Source organism: Microcaecilia unicolor, chromosome 5 (assembly GCF_901765095.1).
Source record: "Microcaecilia unicolor chromosome 5, aMicUni1.1, whole genome shotgun sequence".
NCBI classification, from domain to species: Eukaryota; Metazoa; Chordata; class Amphibia; order Gymnophiona; family Siphonopidae; genus Microcaecilia; species Microcaecilia unicolor.
Window position 1 is genome coordinate 353,438,327 of NC_044035.1, and position 16,101 is coordinate 353,454,427.

Sequence of the window (16,101 nt, forward strand, 5' to 3'; positions counted from 1 at the left end):
TTGTCTGTTTTGGTGACCAACGTGTTCCATAGTCTCCTGTGCACGTTTCTAACAGTGCGCGTATGCTGAAGGTGTTATGCGCGCCTAACAAAATGCAATCTTGATAAAAGCAGGAATGTGATGGGGGGGGGGGGGGGGGTTGAACTTCCTTTCCACACTCCTTTCCTGTCTTATGACGGGATACTTTGGATGCCCGGCTGCAGTGGTTGCAGTGACTTTAGTTGTGCGCACATCGGATGATATTGTTGCGTCTCGTGGACATCGTAAGCGGACATCTCCCCGTGTTATGGAGCGAGTTGTCCCCTCAGTTCACAGTCACACGTAACCTCATCGCAGCGGGACAGCGCATATGAGCCTCTGATAGGCGTTATATGGAGGGGACGCGGTCTCGCATCCTATGGCTTTTCTTAGATCCCCCAAAGTTTGATATAGTCACTGATCAGAGCTCAGATAAAAGTTGAAATATTCCATTATGCAGTCAGGTGTTGCTGCTGATAAGATCACCACTCAAAGCCCGTCCCCGACTTCCTGATCTTATCAGCTCCGACTCTTATATTGAAAGGTTCGGCTGGTGGGGTAGGGGTGGTTTTTGAAAAAAAACCAAAACATGGAAGACGAAGTATTATTTTGAGATGTCGCAGCTGCTGTGATCTTATCTCCCTTCCATGAGAGATTACTTTTTATTTCAAACGTGCAGGCTTCTACTTGGAACTCTGGCCAAGGTTTATCCTGGCAAAATTCCCCATATTCTGTAGCAAAAAAAAAAAAAAAGGCAAGTAACAGTCTTCCATTCGTAATATCCCTCATCTTTTAATTTTGAAAAACCTGCACTTTCCACGTAGCTCACCCGGCTTTCATGACCTGTTGCCCTTTATTCCAAGCACAGAAACTCAAAAGATGCCTTTCACAGGCACCTTTGGAAGTTGCCTCCCTAGTAACAAAGGGTCCACCGTCTGGTCAGGTATACATATAAAGTAGTACATACGAGCTTATCTTGCTGAGCAGCAGACAGGTCTTTCTCTGCCGTCATCTACTATGTAGAGACTAGAGACAAGACGGGAGTTGCACCTCTTGAGTCTTCCAGCAGCTGTTCTGTGCCCGAGAGGTCTAGTGCAGTTCAGTGATAGCGGTGTCACTGCTGGATCCCCAGCTCTGAGGATACAGTTGTGCTGTTACTGCCTGTTGTACTTCTTGGGGGGGAAATTTCAAGCTACTGGAACTTTGAAATTGTCAAGTTTACCTGCCGCCTGCCTCCTACTACTACTACTACTACTATTTAGCATTTCTATAGCGCTACAAGGCATACGCAGCGCTGTACAAACATAGAAGAAAGACAGTCCCTGCTCAAAGAGCTTACAATCTAATAGACAAAAAATAAATAAAGTAAGCAAATCAAATCAATTAATGTGAACGGGAAGGAAGAGAGGAGGGTAGGTGGAGGCGAGTGGTTACAAGTGGTTACGAGTCAAAAGCAATGTTAAAGAGGTGGGTTTTCAGTCTAGATTTAAAGGTGGCCAAGGATGGGGCAAGACGTAGGGGCTCAGGAAGTTTATTCCAGGCGTAGGGTGCAGCGAGACAGAAGGCGCGAAGTCTGGAGTTGGCAGTAGTGGAGAAGGGAACAGATAAGAAGGATTTATCCATGGAGCGGAGTGCACGGGAAGGGGTGTAGGGAAGGACGAGTGTGGAGAGATACTGGGGAGCAGCAGAGTGAGTACATTTATAGGTTAGTAGAAGAAGTTTGAACAGGATGCGAAAACGGATAGGGAGCCAGTGAAGGGTCTTGAGGAGAGGGGTAGTATGAGTAAAGCGACCCTGGCGGAAGATGAGACGGGCAGCAGAGTTTTGAACTGACTGGAGAGGGGAGAGGTGACTAAGTGGGAGGCCAGCAAGAAGCAGATTGCAGTAGTCTAAACGAGAGGTGACAAGGGTGTGGATGAGGGTTTTGGTAGAGTGCTCGGAAAGAAAGGGGCGGATTTTTCGGATGTTGTAAAGAAAGAAACGACAGGTCTTGGCGGTCTGCTGGATATGAGCAGAGAAGGAGAGAGAAGAGTCAAAGATGACCCCAAGGTTTCGAGCTGAGGAGACAGGGAGAATGAGAGAGCCATCAACAGAAATAGAAAACGGGGGGAGCGGGGAGGTGGGTTTGGGGGGGAAAATGAGAAGCTCGGTTTTGGTCATATTTAATTTCAGGTGGCGTTGAGACATCCAGGCAGCAATGTCAGACAAGCACGCTGAAACTTTGGTTTGGATGCAAGGTGAGATATCAGGGGTAGAAAGGTAGATTTGGGAGTCATCAGCATAGAGGTGGTAGGAAAAGCCATGGGATGAGATTAATGAACCAAGGGAAGAAGTGTAGATAGAAAAGAGGAGGGGACCAAGAACAGAACCCTGGGGTACGCCGACAGGCAGAGGGATAGAAGTAGAAGAGGATCCACCAGAGTGAACACTAAAGGTGCGGAGGGAGAGGTAGGAAGAGAACCAGGAAAGGACAGAGCCCTGGAATCCAAGTGAGGACAGGGTATCGAGAAGTATGCTGTGATCGACAGTGTCAAAAGCAGCGGAAAGATCAAGAAGAATGAGGATGGAATATTGACCTCTGGATTTAGCCAGTAATAGGTCATTGGAGACTTTAGTAAGCGCAGTTTCGGTTGAGTGGAGAGGGCGAAAACCAGATTGTAATGGGTCAAGAATAGCATGTGAGGAGAGAAAATCAAGGCAGCGGTCCCGCCCCCACTTAGATATGAAGTGCTGATAACCTGGCGATTTAGGGAGGGTAACAATAACAGTGCGATAAAAGCCTCTTTATCTGTCTACGTTGTGAAATAGTTGCACCGCTCTCTCTACCTGTCTTGCAAGCTGGGTTATTCTGAGGCTGCATCTCCAGTCAGAATTGCTCATTTAGTGGGTGGGTTTTTTTTTTTCTTCTTCAACTGAGAACATGGGATTCCCCTGATTTCTAGGTTGGGACCTTGCTGAGGGGGAGATCTGCTGGTCCACTCTTGATAAATCTAGGATCTACCCTTTTGACAGGAAGCCCCAGAGAGAAAGCTGAGAGCTGGCGGTAAAGGTGCAGGTGGGGAGGGGGAGTCTCTTTGTTTTCCACCGGTCAGGAGGAGGCGGACGGTTCCTGCACCTGAGGGGAGCCCAGTGGTTGTGCCAGAACTGACAGTGTAAATAAATGGACTGCTTTGTATCCCCTCACAGATGTGAAGCCATAAAAGTACTGATCTCCAGCAGATAATGGCAGTCCAGTTCCGAAAGGAAGCTGTGACTGGAACCCTTTCCCCTTACAACTGCTGCCTCTATGACTCTCCCCTGTTGAAATGTGCAGAAACCAGGGGGTTGGTAACTACTACACCCCAATAATGGGCAGCTCAGACTCTGATCCTCAAAGGCAGATACTGATCATTCCAGTACTGCTTTGATCCCTTTTTGGGGGGAGGGGGGGAAGCGTTCCCCTATTCTGCATTTTTCCCCTAGTTTGATGAGAAAAGCGCACACATAAGGGCAACACTGATAGAACCCAACAAGGCACTGACTAGACTGTAACCCCCAAAGGGTGAAAATTGTGAGCAATGTCTTTTGCTATTAGTTTTCAGTTTCTTTTTGTTTTGCAAAAATGTCCTTGACCTGTTGGAACTAGGGTTGCATTTGGGCTGAGTGGCTCTACAGCCACCTTGGCGTGGCATGAAAGAGAACATGGCTTTGCCTGCAGAGCCATCCTAGACAGCTCTCAGAGTAATTTTGGCTGCCAGTCTTGAGTGAGGTATTTCAGCGGTCTGCTGCAGTTCTGTTTTCAGTTAGATTTCAGCTGTGATAATCTGTGGTAACTGATTATACTTTCAGGTATTTTTAAGGGTGAAGGGAGTACATTTTCCAAGAATAAACTCCCCCCCCCCCCTCCTTTGAAATCGAAAGGAAGTCTGGCGCTTTTAAGTATTCCTTGGTGTGTTCTGGTTACTGAAAGATTGTGGAAGCTGATAAACTAATGAGTCTGATTTTACTGGTGATGATGGCTGTGGCTTTTTTTTTTTTTTCACTTTATCAAAACCCCTGAAAAAAAAAAAAAAACCAGCAACCTCAGCCTCAGCTGCCTGTGTTTTTTTTTTCCTGTCTCTTTGTTCTGCTTTTAGCTAGATGTGAAGGTCTGATAAGAGCTGGGCTCTGATCTCTTCTGTGATAGCCTACACCATTTATTAACTTCAACCCCCAGAGTGGGGGGGGGGGGGGGGGGGGGTAGGGAGGGAGAGCTGTGTGCAAGGCTTACAGTTTCTGGCTTTTAGATTGGGGTTACTGATACAGGGAAGAAGATTGATCTCCCTGCTGAGATGATGGGAAACACACACACACGAAATAATAAAATAAAAAAAAACCAGGACAAGAATTGTTCGGTTGGGGAAAAAAAAAAGCAACCCATAAAAGTTCTCTTGAAAAGGCCTGTTAGTCGGTGGACCCTTTTTGCTGCTTGTTTTTCCGTTTACTGTTCTGCTTTTCAGCTAGATGTGAATTCCAGATAAGTTCTGGACCTGATCACTGCTGATGAAGATTGCCAAGGCAGATAAGGAACGCTTATCTCTCCTAACCAGGCTGGAGCAGCTTTCTGCTACAATAACAAACACTGAAAAGGAAAAGGCAGAACAGGTTTCAACAATGTGTTCCGTTGCTAATGTGATTAATGCAGATTAAAAAAAAATACATATATATCTGGGGTGTGGGAGGGCTGTATTTACACGGTTTTCACATGTAGACAGTCTAAAATAAATTTAATCAGATAGCAAATTAAAAAGAAAATACCCAAGGAAAGTTTTTGTTTTTATCGGTCACAGATGTGTTAGATGTGAGCTGATTGCTAACTGCTTGTCTTCAGTTGATTTTCTTTTCTCCCACACGTTTCCTAAACTGAAGTCTTATTTTGGAGATATTGTTAAATGATATTAGATGGTGAGAGATTAAAATCATCACTTCCCCTCCAGGACTCTGTGTATGCCGCAAGCATTGTTTCCTGTAATTTCTAGCTTGGTGCTTCCTCTCGTACTGTTTCTCATGTAGATGTGGGACATGTACCTTTTGGAATTTAGGCCCAGATGCACAAAACCTAACGAGCCCACAACTTGCGTTTTAAACTGGTTCCAGCCAGTTTAAAACGCAAGTAGTTCACCCCGGGCATGCACTAAGGGCATTTTCCCTGCCACGGTAGCAGGCAACGAAAACGGAATGCAAATGTTTGAAAAGCTATTATAATGAGATGCACTACCGTTTTTCCGATTCCCTTACTGTAGGAACCCTAACGAGATGTCTGACTTCTTGTTAGGGCTCCTGTGAGAGAATCGGAAAGGAAAAGGGCCCCCAAAAAAGGTAAAAAAGAAAAAAAAAAAAGCAGGGCGCGCATGTGAGGGGCGTCCTTTAAGGACGCACTCTCCCTGCGCTTCTGAGAGATGTCTTTTTTTCGCAGTTTTTTGTTCTGCCGGTGCTCGTGTTTTTTTCCCCCTTCTAGAGAGTCTTCGCCGCGCCACTTACCCCTCCACAGTGAAAGTTTTCTATTTTCCTGGTTGCCGGAGAATCGGGACGTCCCTTTAGATTAGGCTCCTCTTCCTGGTCTCTTCAGCCAATCAGAGCGCGTTTCGCTGACAACAGCCAGCTAAGCCCGCTTTGATTGGCTGAAGAGACCAGGAAGAGGAGCCTAATCTAAAGGGACGTCCCGATTCTCCGACTCAGGTACCGAAGGACTAGAGAATGCAAGTGAGCTACAACGAGTAGCTCATTTGCATTCCCTATGGTTGATGCATTCCCGTTCCCTACCAATTCGGTAGGGAACGGGAATTACCAATGTCTTTCATGCATCTGGGCCTTAGTGGGTATTTTCCCCCCTGTTTTGGAAGGCGTTACGATAGGAGGGGGGCCATTTCGAGGTCATCTCCCTAAGGCAGAGTTTCTCAGAAGTTAAATGCATTTTGTGTTCTGTAATAAGTGAACAATAGAGGGGGCCATAAAAAAGCCAAACTTCCAAAAATAGCCCTTGCCACTGTCGCACGTATCCCCACGCTTGCAAATCCAGATCTGCCACCAACACTGGCTTTCTGATACCCCCTTCCTAATGCATTCTTCTGCTGATGTTAGGATGGAAGAAGCAGGACTACGTATCCCACAGTGCACTTGGGTGTATGTTCACATTCCAGCACTGGCTGAAAGTCTCCTGTGGAGCTTGAGGCGTGTAAAAGAGTGAAAACACCCTTCAGGCAAAAAAAAAAATTCAGAAAAACAAAAAAAAAAAAAAATAAAGCAATCTAATTATTGTAAGCCACATTGAGCCTGCAAAGAGGTGGGAAAATGTGGGATACAAATGCAATAAATAAATAAAATAAATAAATTCCTAGTCAAAAGATTTAGTCCTGGCTCTGGCCTTCTCTTTATTTCCTCGGGACACGTCTAACCAGTCAGGTTTTCAGGATACCTACAATAGATTTGCACGTACTTCCATCACTTCGTGAAAATCTTTCTGATGCATATTCGTTTTGGGTCTCCTGCAAACCTGACTGGCTGGTTGTGTCCTGTGGATTGGGTTGAGAACAGTGTTCCCTTTAAGCTGCGTGCAAAACTTTTGCTGGCTTTCCTTTCTTGTGCACACAGGCTGTACCACATCGATTTGAGGCAGAAATTAGAGAGAGTCTTGGCTGAGAATCCCTGTTGTGTTGCTTCTTATTTTAATCCTGTCTCCCATCACTATCTCCCAGGCTGGCGCTGGACAAATCCGCTTACTTTGCTGTGTCTCTGTTGTCCAGTCTAGGTACTAGAAATTTGCTGAGAGATTATCCCACCCAGAAGTGGCTGTATTCACATTTCTGAATTGCTGTAAGGAGGCTGATGATATACAGTAGTTGTATGCCGTGTGTTTGGGTGGGGGTGGGGACATTATAATCCAGCCCCGCTTTTACCCCATTGCATTCAGGGAGATGTAGTTCTGATTTCCATTTCCTTGTATGCAGTGGGGGTAAAACCAAAAGTGGATTATCAGCATCATGACCTCGAGCCCTGTGATTCTTCTAGCTATGAATGAGCGTATTCTTCTATGGTTTTTTTTTTAAGATGGTGGCTTTCTTTGAATTGAAATAATTATTGTTGTGGTGTAGCGATGAAGATGGTCCTCATTTCTTAAAGCAGAGCCAGTGGCCTCTAATCCAGATCTGTTTTTTCTGTCCATTGGGGTGTGCTATGGAGGTGGTGTGGTTAACCTTTTGGAGGGAGGGAAGGCAGCTGCTGTTGGTGGTGAGAAGGATATAGTTCACAGAGCTACTTGGGCTTATATTAATGAGGGGGGTGCGAGACCTCACCCCCCCTCCCTTTTTCATCATACTCAATGATACCATGCATGAGTGGAGGAGTGGCCTAGTGGTTAGGGTGGTGGACTTTGGTCCTGGGTAACTGGGTTCGATTCCCACTGCAGGCACAGGCAGCTCCTTGTGACTCTGGGCAAGTCACTTAACCCTCCATTGCCCCATGTAAGCTGCATTGAGCCTGCCATGAGTGGGAAAGCGCAGGGTACAAATGTAACAAAAATAAAATAGATACTATTGGAGATTCTACATGGAATGTTGCTACTATTGGAGATTCTACATGGAATGTTGCTACTATTGGACATTCTACATGGAATGTTGCTATTCCACTAGCAACATTCCATGTAGAAGCCTGCGCGGCCACATTGGTGATCTGCAAGGGCCGACTTCCACATGGAACGTTGCTAGTGGGACTCTGGGCAAGTCACTTAACCCTCCATTGCCCCATGTAAGCCGCATTGAGCCTGCCATGAGTGGGAAAGCGCAGGGTACAAATGTAACAAAAATAAAAAATAATTACACCAGTACATCAATACTTGAGACCAGACATTTGCTTGGTATAAAACAGGCCGCAGCTTATTGGTGAAATATGGAACCCGAGCTATAACACAAGTAACCTTATTTATCCAAATAATCCTAAATCGCAATTCCCTTCAAGACATGGACCTCCACGTCTGTATTGATTTAAGGCCTAGTGTTCACCGCTGAGTGGACACTAAGGCCCTGAACTAACAGCAACGCCTTGAACTGCCACACCAGTAAGGACAAACCCTCAAGCCTTGATCTGGGGCCCAGTGTACATTGCCAGATGAACATTGAGGCCCTGTATTCCCAGCAGGCCTTAACCAGCTAGGCTAAAACCCCTCAAGATGTGGACCTCCATGTCTGTATTGGACTGTGGCCTTGTGTATACTGCTGGGTGAACATTTGGGTCCTGTCCAGAAGGACCTCCTTCTGCACTGGATCAAGCTCGGGTACCCCCCTCCCCTAAAGCTGCGACAATAGAACTGCCCCCACCTGGCAAAATATGTAAGGGTGGGAGAAGAAGCTGCCTTCGAGGAGCAGGAAGGATCCTTGTCCTCGGAGGGGGCCATCCTTATGTCATCACTGCTAAACCTGCCCCTTCATCTCTGGGAGATGCTCCAGTCCCCCTAACCCCCCCTTGCACCCCCCAAAAAAAGCCCTGGGGGCCCAGTACACCACAAATCAAGCCCCCCCCCAACCTAGTGGTCTAGCAGCCCTCTTCTCTGCCCCCCTGTACCTTTGTTGGAGGAGGGAGGTAGTATACTCCGTCCTCTTCCAGCAGCGCTGCCTTGAAAAAAGTACAGGGGTGAGGGGGGGGCAGGGAAGAAGGCCGCTAGACCACCAGGTTGGTGCCCTGCTGTTTGTCCTGTCTGGTGTGAATCCCAGGATGCACTGGGCAGGGCTGGGCGCCGCTGCTGGAAGAGGAGGGAGTGTACTACCTCCCTCTTCCCAACAAAGGTACAGGGGGGTGGGGAAGAGAGCCGCTAGACACGATTGGGGGGGGGGGATTGATTTGAAGCTCACTGGGCCACTAGGGCTTTTTGGGGGGAATGCAAAGGGGGGTTAGGGAGGCTGGAGATCCACTGGATCTCCAGCCCCCCATGAACTTGTGTCGGGGGGGGGGGGGGGGGGAGTCGGAGAGACTGGAGGTTTTCTGGACCTCCAGCCCCGTGTCACTGGCTTGGGTTGGGGGTTTGGTGAGGCACTAGGCCACCAGGGCCTTGCTGTTTGGCGTCTGGAGGTCCCACGGATCGCCAGTCTCTGTGTTTGACAGGTCTGGGCTTTTGACAGCTCAGACCTGAGAAACAAGTAAGGGAGGATGTGCTCAGGCACAATTTTCCCCCACACTTTACCCTATGATCAGAGATAATAGTGTGCATATATTTGCATGCTGTATCTCTGATCATAGGAGCGGTAAAGCCCTGTGTTGTTCCAGATCTATTTTTAGAGCGCTGTTTGGAACAGCGCAGAACTTTTGATCATCTGTGCATTAGATTGTGAACCCTCCGGGGACAGGGCAGTTACCTAGTGTACTTGAATCCTGAAAAGGTGTGAGTGAAAGCCAAATAAATAAAGAAATTAAAACATACATACATACAAGCCACCACTGCATGCAAATCTCTCTCATGAATATTCATTGTGGATATCCTGAAAACCTGACAGGCTGGGGTGCCTCCAGGACCAGGTTTGGGAACCACTGGCTTAGACTCTGGGCTCAGCAAGGTTGTGGGTTGGATGAAACAAAGCTCGGAAAGGGAAGAGATCGGGTCAGGGGGATCAGGGTGTGGTGCCGGCTCCCATGCTAGATGCTAAATGCAATATGTGAAGCGACGCAGAGCTTCACCTGTGTTCTGAAAAACGGGCAAATGATGTGGATTGTAGAACAGGGGTTCTCAACCCAGCCTATATGTAGCCAGTCTGGGTTTCAGGATATCCACAGTGAGTATGTATGAGAGAGATTTGCATACAGTGGAGATAGTGCATTCAAATTTATCTCATGCATATTCATTCTGGGTATCCTGAAAACTTGACCAACTGTGTTGAGGACCAGTGTTGTAGATCCGTGTGTCCGTGAGATGACATCATGAGGGAAAGAGACTTTATTTTGACTTGTCTTAGCTTATCTATCTGAGCTCTTCCTAAAATCCACGACAACTGAGATTCCACAGTTAGAGCAAAACGCCTAATAAGGGTTTTACCTGACTGCTGTTTGTCAGTACAGGATGAGGGATAGTAAGAGTTGTTGATCCTAGGAATGCATTGATTAGGGTCGGTTTATCCATGATGCAGACTAGGTGGTCGCCTAGGGTGGCATCTGAGAGCGGCAAACATAAGCTGCCGTCAAAGCAAAATAGATCCTGATAGCCAGACAAACTCAGAGAACTATCATCCTATATAATAAAACTCACCCTCAACGTTCTGAGGACACTGACGTCACTGTCAGTTCCTCCGGGCACTTCCTTCCGGTTCGAAGGGTTCGTGGTGGTGAAGCCACCGAAATCACTGTGTTGGGGACCCGCCCTCGCGTCAAACGTGATGACTTTGAGGGTGGAGCAATGGCGTCAGTGGCTTCACAACCAACAACTCAGCACATTGAAGGTGGCGTTGGCGTGCGTTGACGAGGTCCGCAACAATGGCGGTCAGTGCCTTCACAACGCAGAAGGGGTGAGCAGGGAGGGGGGGTGAGCAGGGAGGGGGGATTCGGGAAGAAAACCTTGCTAGCACCCGTTTCATTTGCGCCTGAAACGGGCATGTTTTACTAGTAAGTACATAAGTATGGCCGTACTGGGAAAGACTAAAGGTCCATCAAGCCCAGCATCCTGTTTCCAACAGTTGCCAATCTAGGTCACAAATACCTGGCAAGATCCCAAAAAAGTATAAAACATTTTAAACTACTTATCCCAGAAATAGTGGATTTTCCCCAAGTCCATTTAATAACGGTCTATGGACTTTTCCTTTAGGAAGCCGTCCAAACCTTTTTTTAAACTCCGCTAAGCTAACCGCCTTTACCACATTCTCTGGCAATGAATTCCAGAGTTTAATTACACGTTGAGTGAAGAAAAATTTTCTCCGATTCGTTCTAAATTTACTACATTGTAGCTTCATCGCATGCCTCCTAGTCCTAGTATTTTTGGAAAGCATAAACAGATACTTCACATCTACCCTTTCAATTTCACTCATTATTTTATAGACCTCTATAATATCTCCCTTCAGCCGCCTTTTCTCCAAGCTGAAGAGCCCTAGCCACTTTAGCCTTTCCTCATAGGGAAGCTGTCCCATCCCCTTTATCATTTTCATCGCCCTTCTCTGCACCTTTTCTAATTCCACTATATCTTTTTTGAGATACAGCGACCAGAACTGAACACAATATTCGAGGTGCGGTCGCACCATGGAGCGATACAAAGGCATTATAACATCCTCATTTTTGTTTTCCATTCCTTTCCTAATAATACCTAACATTCTATTTGCTTTCTTAGCCGCAGCAGCACACTGAGCAGAAGGTTTCAACGTATCGTCAACGACGACACCTGTTCTGTAAACTGTTTAAAAGTCTGATGTCCGAGTATATGTTTTTACAGGAGTTTCTGGGAGGGATGATATTGAGGTAATCACGACTGTTGAGTTTAATTGTTCAAATCTCGTAGGGGAAGGGGGTGCTAAGCGATGGAAGGTGAGGGGAGAGGAGGGAAGTGTACGGCTGAAGGTTTGCCTAGGGTTCCTCACTGATGCCTGGGAACAAAGAAGCCCTAGAATCCAGAGGGAGGGAAAGTGGGCACCTTACAACCGGAAGGAGAGACGGAAAGAGCTAAAGAATTGAGAAAGCAGGGGACTTGGAGGCCAGGAGCGGAGAAAACGAGAGCCCAGAGCCCAGCAGTAGAGAAGGGGGAGAGATATTGTGAGCTTTAGAATATAGTTTTCTGTTTTGTTTTTTTTTGTGTCTGCATCAAGTACTTTTTAACCCAGTCTAGGACTTTAAGATTCCACCCCAGGCATTCTGGGATATGTAGGTTCTGCCAAGAGTTTAAAACACCAGGATTAGTTCTAGTTGTGCCTGATGGACTGAAGTTGTTGAAGAGCTATCGGAGGCCAGATTTAAATCCCCGATTGATCACCCTTGTTATCACTTTTTCATATGCTTGTGAAGATTGGCCTTCTCACGTTAGCATCCTAGTTGTAATTACCCGGAAGGAGGGGCAGTGAGAAGCATCTTGAAGAGGACAGTCTAGTCTTTCTTGTGGTTTATTGTACTTATTTTATTTTTTCTGTCATCGTTATATCTACTGCGTTCAAGATTTAATACCATTGAATTGAGACTGTCAATTTAATCATCCTCAGTCGACCTATACAGCATAGGCGGCAGTCTATGGCAGTTCTACTCAGTGCAATTTTTCTAGCAAAAAAGGTGCCGGTACTCAAATGCCAGGCCACCCTTCAGGGGAGGGGGGTGATCACTGAGGGACCCACCCCACAATAACCAGGCCCCCCTGCAACCAGTCACAGAATCTATGACGACAGAACTGGTGTGTAGAGCCTGAGCTCTTTCATTTAAACTTGGGGACCATGGTCGATTTTACCAGACAATGGAAAAGGTGCCAGTAGTCAAATGGTAGGTCACCCTTCAGGAGTGGGGTGATCACTGAGGGACCCACCCCACAATAACCAGGCCCCCCTGCAACCAGTCACAGAATCTATGACGACAGAACTGGTGTGTAGAGCCTGAGCTCTTTCATTTAAACTTGGGGACCATGGTCGATTTTACCAGACAATGGAAAAGGTGCCAGTAGTCAAATGGTAGGTCACCCTTCAGGAGTGGGGTGATCACTGAGGGACCCACCCCACAATAACCAGGCCCCCCTGCAACCAGTCACAGAATCTATGACAAGGCAGAATTGGTGTGAAGAGCCTGAGCTCTTTCATTAAAACTTGGGGTCCATGGGTCAATTTTAGCAGACAATGGAAAAGGTGCCGGTACTCAGTACCCCCGAGTACCCCCTCAAAAAAAGCACTGGTTCTACTGTACATAGAAGGAATATCCCTTTATCTAATCCCTACTTTACTGGACAGATTCTGTCAATACCTCTTACATTTGGATACTACTGTATTTCGAGTCACCATCTTTATAACCCTTTTCTATTTATATTACTAAATAGTAATTCTGCTCTGTTTATTTATGTTCTCCTCTATAAATTGCCCTCACAAATCAGCATTACTAGTTGGCTCTGTCCTATTGCGCTATGCTTATGGTTACTAAATTCACAATCTGACGTATTAGAACCACAATTTAATATCCCAGTGATTTTATCCTCAAGTGCAAGGCCTAATCAGTTTTACTGTGAACACAGCTGCACCTATGAAACCAATACACCTACTCATTTGACTTGCAACAATATACTGGAACAAAATCACTTTTCATCACACAGATCTGGTTCTTCCCAAGCTAAAAAGTAATTACTTTCCCCATTCCCAGTGTCACCTATTAAAAATTAAATGTTATAACTGTCCCCCATTAGCCTTCCTGCCTATTCCTGTCAGATATATAAATGCCAGATCCATAGTTAACAAAACCGACCTAGTTAGAGGGTGGATTGAGGAGGAAAATCTTGGACTTGCACTGATAACTGAAACCTGGTTACACCTCACTGATGATCCAGTGTTACTTGATGTCCTCCAGGATACAAAATACTCCATCAAACCAGACCATTAAAAAAAAACATAGTAACATAGTAGATGACGGCAGAGAAAGACCTGCACGGTCCATCCAGTCTGCCCAACAAGATAAACTGATATGTGCTACTTTATACCTGACCTTGATTTGTATCTGCCATTTTCAGGGCACAGACCGTAGAAGTCTGCCCAGCACTAGCCCCGCCTCCCAACCACCAGCCCCGCCTCCCACCACCGGCTCTACCACCCAATCTCGGCTAAGCTTCTGAGGATCCATTCCTTCTGAACAGGATTCCTTTATGTTTATCCCACGCATGTTTGAATTCCGTTACCGTTTTCCTCTCCACCACCTCCCGCGGGAGGGCATTCCACGTATCCACCACCCTCTCCGTGAAAAAATACTTCCTGACATTTTTCTTGAGTCTGCTCCCCTTCAATCTCATTTCATGTCCTCTAGTCCTACCACCTTCCCATCTACGGAAAAGGTTTGTTTGCGGATTAATACCTTTCAAATATTTGTACGTCTGTATCATATCACCCCTGTTTCTCCTTTCCTCCAGGGTATACAAGTTCAGGTCAGCAAGGGGCTCATTTTCATAGCACTTAGCCTTCCAAAGTTCCATAGGTTTCTATGGAACTTTGGAAGGCTAAGTGCTTTGAAAATGTGCCTCACGTCTCTCCTCATACGTCTTGTAATGCAAATCCCATACCATTCTTGTAGCTTTTCTTTGCACCGCTTCAATTCTTTTTACATCCTTAGCAAGATACGGCCTCCAAAACTGAACACAATACTCCAGGTGGGGCCTCACCAACGACTTATACAGGGGCATTAAAACCTCTGGAGGAATTGTCATTATTTATAAATCATTTTTCAATATTGAACTAACCTCCAATCTCAATTCCCTGAATGTTGAAATTATTAAAATCAAGGATGATTCATTGCATGACGCAATATGCCTTCATCTGTTTTATCGTCCACCAGGTAAATGATCATCTACTGAATCTACCTTTATTGAATTTATTCTTATAGTGTGCTAAAAATAATAATGTAATACTTGTGGGAGATCTGCACTTAGATAATGTAAATGTTAACACCAGAAGATTCCTCAATGTCATGTCATCGTGCAAATTCACTTACAAAATACTGCATCCCACATCAAAAGACACTCACTGGATCTGACCTTCAGATTTAATGATCAGATAACCATCATATTGTCAATATTTCTTGGTCTCCAGTACCATGGTGAGACCATAAAAAATTAACTTTCACCTTTGTACTGGAATGAATCAATCAAAAAAAAAAACAATTCTATTCCTAAGACCCCCCTCAACTTTTCAAAGCAGAGGCAAAATTGACTCTACAAAAATTCTGGTCCAATATACTAAATAACTAGAATTTACCACAAACTGATTCTATCAATTTCATAGCTGATTGGAAATGCCTTATGTAAATCAGTTCTGGACGATTTAGCTCCTATAAAACTAAAACCAGGTCATCCAAAAGTTCATCACCCTGGTTTAATCACGAAAGTCTCCTACTGAAAAGGAATTGCCGTAAACTTGAAAAAAAGTGGGCGAAAACCAGATCAGACCTCAACAAACAAAAGTTGGAAATAGCTCTTAAGCCTTTATTATAATAAATAAATTGGTGGTTCTTCTCCTAATATTTTAAAACTCTACAAATGAATTAGCCCCCTGCTAAGCACAAATAATATATCCCAAATAAATTAATCAACTCCTATTGCAGCTCAACTAGCATCCTACTTCAAGAACAAAATCCTTAAAATAAGAAAAGATGCCATAAAGTCTATTGAAATTTCTACTACTCTACCAGACGAGTCGACAAACCTACATGGAGGTCTAGCAACCGATAGATCATGGTCCTCCTGCGTTGACCCATCACTGGAGACAGTAAAATCATTCCTAATGAAATATCCCTCTTCTCATTGTTCTCTGGATGCTTGTCCGAGTTACCTTCTGAAAGAAGCCCCAAACATTTTCATTGATCTCTTTAAAACAAATATTTCTTTCATGTTAAGTCACGGTTTCTTCCCTAAGAATATAGGCTCAATTGTTGTTACTTGTATTCCAAAAAAAATCTATCTGCTTCTATCAAAGATGTTACCAACTAAGACCAGTAGCATCTATACTTCTACCAACTAAAACCTTGGAAGGTATTGTTGCTGCCTAGCTTATGGAATATCCCTCACCTTTTTCACTGTTATATAAATCCCAATCAGGTTTTAGATCTTCCTATAGCACCAAATCAGTTCTCATCACTCTAATCTCCAGTATCAAGAAAGAAATTAGCTCTGGCAAAAAAGATAGTCCTGATTCAACTGACATGTCTAGTGGGTTCGATATGGTAGACCATAACATATTATTAAACATATTTGATCATTTTGGCCTGAGTGATAATGGTCTCCAGTGGTTTAAAGGCTTTCTTAAGCTAATATCAAATCAAGAGAAGTTGGCAGGCTCTCTATCTCCTTCTGGTCTCTGGATTGTGGAGTGCTCCAGGACTCTCCCCTTCCCTCCGTCTTATCCAACGTAATGATGTCCCCCCCTAGACAGTATATTG